This window comes from Notothenia rossii (assembly GCF_949606895.1).
Source record: "Notothenia rossii genome assembly, chromosome: 1".
Classification (NCBI taxonomy): domain Eukaryota; kingdom Metazoa; phylum Chordata; class Actinopteri; order Perciformes; family Nototheniidae; genus Notothenia; species Notothenia rossii.
Genome location: NC_136912.1, coordinates 62,991,825 through 63,002,590, shown reverse-complemented (window position 1 = coordinate 63,002,590; position 10,766 = coordinate 62,991,825). Strand labels below are relative to the sequence as shown.

General features: G+C 40.8%; 1 long non-coding RNA gene across 1 annotated transcript; it reads right to left on the bottom strand.

The window, feature by feature from the left end:
* Positions 1-833: 833 nt before the first annotated feature.
* Positions 834-1,877, bottom strand: LOC307015899. Its single transcript, XR_013801677.1, has 2 exons — positions 1,152-1,877; positions 834-933 (listed from the first exon to the last, which is right to left on the bottom strand). It is a non-coding gene; the product is annotated as an uncharacterized lncRNA (long non-coding RNA).
* Between the last annotated feature and the right edge of the window lie 8,889 nt (positions 1,878-10,766).

Sequence of the window (10,766 nt, the reverse complement as noted above, 5' to 3'; positions counted from 1 at the left end):
GCAATATTTACCATGTGGCAGATCAGCTCCACAGAAGTTGAGTGCCAGTGGAGGAAGCCTGGCACTTCAAAAGTAGTCCAGCCGGTGTCTCAACTCTACCAACAGCAAGAGGAGACATACAACCCACTGGCCAGAGACATCGCCACTGAGGAAGTAGACTGGTTCAGGTCTGCACTGAGGGGCGCAGCGTGGCATGGCATGGCTTTTGTCACCTGAGCCAGAGCTGCAGCCTCAACATCAGGCCATTTTCAACGTGCCGGAGCTGGTGAAGGAGCATGGGGGTCGGGGGCTTGAGGCAATTCTTGCCTCAATGCGACTGAGCAGAGACCAGCAAGCTGCCATCCAGACAGCCACCGTAGGACAGCAGACAAATCCTCAGTGGCAGTTACAAAGGCGGGGCAGGTTGACAGCCAGCAATTTTGGTGCTGTGCTGAGGTCGGGACTTTCATCCACTCCATGCGCGTCCCTCATGAAGAGGGTGCTTGGGGGGTACAATTTAGACGGAGTCATGGCTGTCAACTGGGGAGTTGTAAACGAGGTGTGTTTGGCCAGTGTGTTTGGCCTTTTAAGTGTGACACATATGTAGTGATAAATGCTTCACCTGACCACTGTTCCTAAATAAAAAAAGTTTTCTGCATCGTCAGTCATTTTTTCCAAATAATTACCAATATTTCACAAATTCTTCATGTCAACTTAAGATTACAGCTTTGTATCAGCTTTGCTTGGTTCATCTTACTGGGGGGCAGCTACATGGATGTCGGTGCAGTCCACAATCATTTTGCAGTTGAAGGCAGAATTAATTTATTATTGACTCAGAATGAAGCACAACTTCATGTCATACAATACATTGACTTTATTTGTAATTGTGTAAAAAGATATGAGCATTTATTAGCAAGCAGGACCTGCAGGAACAGAGAACGGTGATGGATGGAGCTGGGAAGAGAGAAGAATAAAGAAAACAGATCAACTTTATTATCGGATATTAAAAATTCAATTTCAAAACAAGTTGCCGCTCCTACAGTTTTCTAGTATGTAAAGATGATTTCACATGACCTATGCAAAATATCACTCAATACATGTGTCTCTCTGGGGGGTGCATTGTGCCTTTGATGTATATAAATAATATACCATAACCAAATACTATTACGTACAGTGGAAATCAGGTTGCCAGAGCAGGTCAGTGTGCATGTTCCTCAGGGTCTCAGCAGTTACAGGTGAGGTAAAGAAAATAAAAGAGAAAAAGGTCAGTAACAACACTTTAAAGTAACAACACTGAATAATTATCTCTTTTAATAATTTTCTCTCAGTAATCACTCAACTACTGTCTTTCCAACAAACAGATTGACTCACCCTCACTGTCATCACAATGACACATGTCCAGAAGAATGTCATGCAAAGCTCCCTGCCTGCCTGCCTGCCTTCCTTCGACTCTCCCTGAACTGCTTCCTTAGCACCCGGTGGAGGGCGCAGTAGGCTACTCTTCAAATGTTTCACGAAATACTTACCATGATGACTACTCTTACTGTTTAACATTTTGGTGTACTTCATGTAATAAAATAATAACTTCATGGTAAGGCTACTAAAAATGACAAGGCTAAGTAATGTAATGCTAACTAACGTGCTCGCTACTCGTCGCTACTAGCTAGGTAGCTAACTTGACTATGTTCCATGCACAACATGTATGATATTACCTGATATGTCTGATCCAGCGACTCCTGGTCCTTTCTTAAGACGGGAAGCGATAGAACGAGCAAGTGGTATGATCACTTTTGTGATTACAACATGGTACAAAGCACACGGGCATTTTGTAAAAGTGAATGTATTGGAGCAATCTCTTATATTTATTGGAGGGAATAAATCAGTTATGAAATCTTCTTCTTCGCTTTAATTACGAGTCGCAACCACTTGGAGCATTATCATCTGTGACATCACATGCGCGACCCAGAATGGGATTTGGGATTTGTAGTCTTTGTAGTCGCGTATTTTTCATAGTCTTATATTTCAACAGTTTTATGAAAAAATTTGACTTTTTTGACATGGAAATGATTGTTTAAGATTGACAAACATCATATGTGTAGTTCGTGGCACAATTCAAACGGGATCAAAAGATACGTTTTCTCTCTCCATTAAATTCAATGTATAATTTTTCGCTTCCGGGGTCCCATGGACCGGAAGTAGATGGGCGTGACTTCGCCTCTCTATTACACAAGCACACGTGTATTTCCATGCAACTCTCTGATTGGTCTGGTGTGTTGCCTCTGTTGCGTTCACTGAACACGGGAAATTACAGTCCTGCCGTTTTCTTTTGTGTCATGATGAGGTTCACGTAAAGCACGGTTAATGTATTATATTATTGAAGTGTCTCAAATATACGTCAATCAAGTGGCACCTGCTAACGGGGTGGTGGATGATAGGTTTACATCCAAAAACGTATTTTTCAAACATTATTATTTTAATTTTCTTTTTCTTTCTTTTGTTACTTTTTTTTTAACGGTCTGCGATCTACCCGCACCGCACTCCGGTCGCGATCGACTGGTTGGCGACCACTGGTCTACTGCCATTCTATTCAGTTCACTTTCTCCTACTTCCTGTACCTGGTTTCCTGTCTAACCTTCAGTGCACATTTTACAAATATATAAATGTGCAAATATGAAACATAGAGGTCAATATCACCTTGCTATTGGTAGCTGAACTGTCAATACCCAAAAAACATATTCTTAGATATAAATACCTCATTTTGAATTACTTTGACACAATTAACACTTATTGTTTCATGTCTTGTTACATAAGAAGAGATCATATTTGTTAAGTGTTATTATGGTAGAATTACTATTCTTGTGGTACTACTGCCTCATTAGGCCCACATTGAGCATATTAAGACCAAAACTCATGTACAACAACTTCCTTACTTGCAATAAATAAGCACTAATTAGATGGTTATTGAGGAAAAACTCTCAACTAATGGCTTATTACTTGTAGAATATGGTCATGCAGAATAAGGCATTAATAAGTGTTTTATAATGACTAATAAAGAGCCAATATACTGCTAATATGCATGTTAATTAACAACTAGTTGATGGTTAATTTGTGTACCTTAATATAAAGTGTTACCTGTTTCTCAAATGAAGGGGGAAAATAATGAAATAAAGTGATGTATTAAGACTCAGTGCGAGTTATTACTTTCTTCCTTTACTTGGCCTTCTTCAAAAATACACAGACATTGCAGCACATCGTTTCACGTCTTCGTACAGCCTTTCTCAGCAGTAGAGTAATGTGTTGGCGAACCTTTGTTTCCTCCTGACAGCTCACTTAAAGGTATACTCAATTCAATTCAATAGCTTTATTATCATGACCTCAGTTAGTATTGCCAAAGCTCTGTATAGTTGCAACATCTATACAAAATATACAATATATATACTCCCCCTTGTGGCCAAAGGGGGACACAACTCTTGTCTTCAGATGCTTGAGTGCAGCAAAATGTAGCTCAGTGACTATTTTCTCAACTAAACATCATAAAACAATACATACTTTTAGTAAACGGGACATTATAATCTCCACGCATTAACTCTATTATTTGCCTCTGCCATGGGGCCATAATGAAATGAAATAAAATAAACAATATAGGGTTGCTTCTTCTCTGAACGTCTATGTATACTGCATCCCTCCATATCAAATACACCATAAACAAATACATAAAGTCGTGTTCACTGCAGCGATCTATTTCACACACAAAACTATATGAAAACTTGGTGATATACAGTGTCGTTTTCTCCTGGAGACCAAGGGAAGACAGGCTTCTTCTTTCTTTTCAGCCTTTGTTATCATTTTGATAATTAAAAATATATATTCTAGTCTGTGGTTGTTTTAGCATTCAGGGCATACAAAGGTGTAACATTATTTTAATACCAAAACTATATTGAAATAAAGTCTAGCTTGAACAGCAACTAAGTAGCTGTAACATTACTGGGTTATTTGGTGATAACCACCAAAGTAAAGTAACTTCAGACGCAGACGTCACGTAGCTTCTCAGACGAGAGGGGTGGCGACGAGAGTGTCACGTTACTTCTCTCGCGGCCAGTGGCGAGCCTTCAGGGCCCTCTAGGCCCTCTGTCACGGTTCGAGAGGCATTTTAATATCGGCAATTACGCCAGATACAGCTGGATGACCGGATCAACCAGGGAACAAAAGCTGTACTGCTGGGATTGCTTGCTTTTTGGCACGGACAGTGGGTCATGGGCCAAAGATGGATATTCTGATTTAGGAAGTTTATCCAAATCAGCACATCGCCATCAGAATGCTTCAGGTCACCTCAGAGTATACTATTCGGCTTAAAACATTTGGGGACACCTGGATAGAGCTCCAGCTGGATGAGCAACAATGCCGGGGTGTCATCATTCATAATGAAAAGGTGAAGAGGAACCGAGGGATTTTAAAACGCCTCATAAATTGTGTGGTACTTGGCCAAGCAGGAGTTGCCGTTCCGAGGTCATGATGAGAGTGTAACTTCATCAAACAAGGGGAATTACATAGAGTTGGTGGATTTAGTGGCAGAATATGACAGCGACCTGCACACACACCTCGCCACATCAACAGTCTTTACCGGCACGTCTTCGAGGATTCAGAATGACCTGATCAGCGCCGTCGCTAGTGTAATGACGGATAGCATGAAAGAGGAGCTGAGGAAGGCACCTTTTGTCGCGGTCATGTTGGATGCAGTGGCATTTTCTCCTGGAGGCCAAGGGAAGCCAGGCTTCCCCTGTTTTTTCGGATTGTAGTTATAATTTTAATAAATAAATAAAAACACTTGGTTTAGTTTAGGAATTGTTTTGTTGTGTGTAGCTGCCGGCCCGTCTCTCCCCCATTCTCATTGAGTATTTTACAAAGAGTGAAACAGCGACCCTCTAGATGTTATGGTGAAACAGTAGATTGCACTCTCTGTTGCGAGAGGAGGCCAGCTGAAATTGGCTTCCCTTGATGAAAAAAAATGGAGGGATTGACCAATCAGATCAGGCTCACGTTATGCCCCTGCCAACCTGTCAGGGCCATGCCAAGGGAAGCCAGAGGCGGCTGGCTTCCCTTGCCTCACAATCCAATCAAATCACATCAACTTAGTGTTGCAGTGACGCGTCCTAAAACACGGAAGTAAGCTGCGCTCTGTTTCCCTCGACAAAAAAACAATGGGATTTTTCCATAGGATTTTGGAAATAGCTCGATATAAGGTCGGTAGAAAACGAACCTGTTAGATAAATGCACGTTTTGTTCAGTCGGATAATGTCCACATGTCTACCCTACTTTTATAATTTTCGAATCACAAATGTAATCGATAGAAGATAGATAGCGCCACTGCACCACTCTCACAGCCGTTAGAAAGTAGCAAGCAACTGAAGCAAGTTAAATTATGGAGGGGTGGAGATTTGGAGTATTTAATCAAAAATAATTGTACTAAACTTCCGCTACAGCAGCAACAACAAATACAATCTGATGACTGGCCAATGCCCAAACTTGAGCTGTGTACAGCGAGGAAAAAAGGAGCGAATCGGACGTAAAACGTTAAAGGTCTCCTGATTTAGTTTGTGAATGAATGCTTATTAGAGGTTCGGCTGGAGAGTGCGTGCGGACCTGTCGGTTAGATAACAGGCGTGTGTAAGTCTTGCATCATATGATACAAATGTGTGTAAAATGATACCGGGTGCTGTAATCACTCATCTGGTTACGTTATTACATCGACCACCACACCCCCGACCCAAAAGAAAGGACGCGTTATTGGCTTCCCCTAATTTTTTTCCCACGCCACGCTGCTGGTTGGATGAAACAACAGACATTAGCAACGTGGCACAGATGTCTATGTGCTTCGATATGTTACTGACGATGGGATAAAAGAGCGTTTCTTCAAGTACGAAGATGTGACAGAGGACAAACGAGCAGAGGCCATAGCTACACGGCTGCTGGAGTTCCTGAGGGAGAGTGGCTGTATTGACAAAGTGGTCGCGCAGCAGGGGCGGCGCCAGGGGGGAGCTAGGGAGTGCTGAAGCACCCCCCAGGATTGCCAAAGCACCCCCTAAGCACCCCCAAGAAATATGTTTTTTTTCTTCCCGAAAATTATTATTATTATTTTTATTAAATTAAATCAGGAAGATTATTGATTACATCAATGCAAATGTGAAACAAACTAATGTTTGGCCAAAAACATAAAGCCAACACAGGTGATATGATTAGGCCAATGGCCAGCAACCATTAGATTTTTGACCTACCCATAGGCTAAATTACTTTGTGACACTTGAGTGACTTCCTGTTAGCTGGAGCCCCAAATGATTTGCTAACAGCAAAGTGACAAATGGATCGTTTTTTAGTCCTTAAACGTCCATGTGTGGACACTCAATCAAAACCAACTGAAAGCGAGATGTATTCTGCACATAATAGGCCTCGTGAGTACAAGTAGCTTACTTCTGGGTCGCGAGAGAGAGAGCTCGCGCACCGGTGGGTATCTACCCGAGATCGTTGTGGTTAGCATCTGGTGCTAGCTAGCCAAGCTAACGGATATAAGGAGCTTTTTCAACAACAAGGTGGAGGGAGAACTCTCTCCTGTCAGACTGAGAGTCTCAGATAACCTCAGATCAGGTGAAGTAAAGGACTCTCAGTGTTTAGATAGTTAACTTTAGTCAAGTTATCTCAGTGGGTCTCAAATAGTTTGTTTTAAAAGGGGAGTGATTTGTAAAATATCTATAAAGAAATAGAAAATCTATTTACAGTTCTGTTTCATATGTATGTTGAAGATGTCATTTTGCTCTCAAAGTGCACCAGATTGATGCCTTTAACTTCAATACTAAAAAAAAAATCTTCCCGGACCCCACTAGAGGAGGTGAGGACACTCCTAGAGGAGGTGAGGTCCACTCCCCACTTGTAAAAATAGCACTTTACCCCTGCTTACACCTATATGCCGTGAGCTGATGACCGAGCCTTCATTGTAACAGTCGCGGGTACACTGTGTGTGCGTGTGGGGAGTGTTGCAGTAGAAAATTCAACTGTAGCGCCGGTGCATTAATGGGAAACCCTTAATGTTTGAGCACCCTCTATGAAACGTCAAGCTACCCCACAGCACCCCCTACAGAAAATCTCTGGCGCCGCCACTGCGCGCAGTGCTACGATGGAGCAGCTGTTATGGCCTCTGGATTTAATGGGGTGCAAGCGAAAGTTAAGGAAACAATTCCACAGTCCCTTTTCGTTCACTGCTATGCTCACATCTTAAATCTCGTCTTGTCAAAGGGAGCTTCCAAGATAAGAGAGTGTAAGGTCTCCTTCTCCCACCTCTCTGGCTTGGCCACCTTTTTCAGCCGCTCAGCAAAGCTGACCAAGCTACTGGATGATATTTGCCAGCATAGGCTTCCACGGGCAGCTCCTACTCGCTGGTGTTTTCATTCTCGCTTGGTGTGCACAGTGGCAGAGAAGACCAGGGAATTGAGAGAGGTAAGATAATAATAACAATGAACGTAATGAACATATTAACAATAATAAAGAAATTATATAGTGTTGGAAACTACCCACTCATAAAAACATGAAGGTAAAGATCTATGCTAGTATTACATTAAATGAAAAGCTAATCTTAGTATTTAGTGGAGGTCTATAAGTAGTTTTTTCTAAACTAAGCATTACTCTCGTAGTTGTTCGAGCACATCGGAGACTATCACACAGAGTTTGATGACAAACTGTTCATTGCATTGATGGATACATTATACTTACCAGCTTCGATTTCAGCTTTTGGTTGAAAACCTTCCACGCTATCTTCTTCTACTCGGATGTTGTTTTTCAAATACTTCAGAACAAAGGTTTTGATATGCAGTTCTGCCTAGCTAGAGTGGATCAGCTACAGCGACAAATTGAACAGGAGAAGGGGAACTTTGACAGCAGCTACGATGAAACCCAGGCTTTGGTTGGCCCCCCGCGCGGCCGTGGAGCTCAAGGAGACGTTCACACACGGTACAGGGAGCTCCACTGCAGCGTAATTGACAGCCTGCTAACCCAGATTGCCGAACGCTTCAGTGACCACAAAACGCTGGAATTCCTGGCCCTTCTGGACCCGCAACAGTTCGGGCATTACTGTAACTATTTCCCAACTGCTGCCTTGAACAGTTTGATGGAGAGCTATGGCGGATATTTCGATCAGCCTCGACTGCACACGGAACTCGCCGTGATGTACGGCATGTCTGACATTTTGGGGAAAAGCCCAGCCGACATTCATCAGTTTCTCTTCAAAAAAGGACTGAGTGAAAGCATGAAACAGGTGTACACCCTCTCATGCATCATCCTGACAATACCTGTGTCCACTGCCTCTGTGGAGAGGTCCTTCTCTGCGCTGAAGCGCATAAAAAGCTACTCGAGGTCCATGACTGGGCAAGTCCGACTGTCAGACTTGGCCTTAATTTAGATCGAAAAGGAATTGTTGATTGCGTTAAAAGCAAAGGATCAGCTGCATGACAACGCCATCAAGTTCTTCATCCAAAAGGACAGGACGATGGACTATGTGTTTAGGTGATTTGATCATCAAAGGTAAGCCAAAGTGATTTTCAATGTGGGCCGCCATGCCGACTTCATTAATTTTTACTTTTTATATTCTATATTTCGATCATTGACCTTCTACTTTCCCCCTATGAAAGTATGTACTCTTAATATTGTTTTCATCAAATATAACACATAAAAACAATAATTCAATAACGTGCTTTAACCACTAGGCGGTGCACACAGCCATAATAACTTTGTATTATTAGTGTAGGACACTTATGTAAGTATAACATCTGAAGATGTGTAGTTTTATTCATGTTTTTTAAAGTCATTTTACAGCATATTGCTATATTATTTCAGACTCAGTATTTACATTTTACATTTTCTTATATTCAAAGAAAATCAGTAATATCTTTAAAAACTACAAGTCCTTTTATATCAGCTGTGCACCATTATGGTGTAAATAAAACCTATCTACGAATGAGATCAAATATACAAGTCAGCCGAATTAGTGTTGATACTGCAAGGAGACGTATTGTGTGAAGAGAAATTGAAGATGTTGTTTTATTGTTGATATATTTATGATCCACGTCAAGTATTCAGTTTTGGCGGCATTTCTTCCAGTTTGTCCAAAGGTCTTCTCATCGTGGCTCTATAAATAAAGAACTACGGCAGATCTGTAATATGTAATGCAGCCAAACCGTGTATTACAATGCCGTTATGTGATGACCTTCAAAGAAAAAAGAAAAAACACTCTAAATTATTATTTTCTTTAAAAAAAAAGGTTTTTCGAATTTCATATCGCATTAACACCATATCCCTACGTGCATTGCGGCTAAAACATCCAATCAGCGAGCTTAAACCATAGCTGAGGATCTTGGGTAATCAGTTCAGTGGCTCTGTGTCACAATGATGCTCGAAATGTCCTTTATAGGCCTACGTCTGTTTCCGGTTATTTTTATTTTGAAATTCAGTTCCTGACGGACGCCAAAAAAGCCCTAGATTATGGAATCAAACAAATAAATAAAAAGAAGGATAATTGTGTGTTATTGTTGAGTAAATAACAGTGTGTTATTTAGAAAAGAAAAAATACAGATGTCAGTATTCTGAGGCTCCGAGCCCCATTTATTTTCCTCACAGATGACAAAAAAAGTCAGACATTATACGATTTAAAATAAAAAACAATAACCGTGGCTTGATATTGAGTAAGAACATGTTTTTATGAACCACACAGCTTCCGGTCTTCCAAGACCCTACCGGACAAAAAAAACGTGGTGCAGGCACGAAACACAATACCAATAGAAATACATTGCTTTTAAAATCGTTCTGTGTGATAAGAAAAAAAGGGGAAAATCGTGTTAGTGAACACGAATCAATAGATTAAATGTCGTGACTATAACACGAAATGCCGTGAGACTGGGTTGAAATACATGTTAAAAGGGGATTGATTTGTAAAATATGCATAAAGAAAAAGTAAATCTGTTTACATATCTGTTTCATATGGTTTTGTTGAGAGATGTATCCCTAGATTTATTCCCTAATTTTGCTCTCAAACTGCAGCAAATTGATGCTTTTAACATCAACATTTAAAAATAAATCTTCCCGGAGGAGCATGCCCCCGGACCACCCTAGAGGAGGTGAGTTACACCACCCGCCCACACGCACCCCCTGTCAAATTGTCCCACCCACATTGAGGATGCTTTCTACGCCCATGCATGAGAGCAGTTTAACAGTGGAGTGAAGAAAACACATGAAACTCACGGGACTCACTCCTCAATTTATACTGTGTTTTGTTTCAATTAATGTATCACTCAGTTACAAATATGTGATATATCTGAACAACAAAGTGGACAAAAATAATTGTATTAATTTATTGGAAACATTTTCATCATCGCTTTTTTCGTTTTACATTTTCATTTATTGTCATTTCCATTCAAGCAGTCATTAAGTACTATTTAAAATGTTAATTTGCTACATATCCACACAAACAAACAAAGTGTGCAATCCAATGAATGTTAATCTAACTGGGTTTTGATAGATAACATATCTCTTTTTCTTCTCTGAATTATTTTATTTATTTTGTGCACTCTAATTAATATTAATCAAACTATTGTTTGTTTATACATTTTAAGAATGGCGTTTATCTTTTCTGAGAATTAGTTATTTATTTGGGTCTACAACAGATGATACAAATGTTTATGTCAGTAAATGTGTACTAACAGAGGCGGGGTGTGTGTGAAAACAACGGGGGAGATGCTGTCAGACGATCA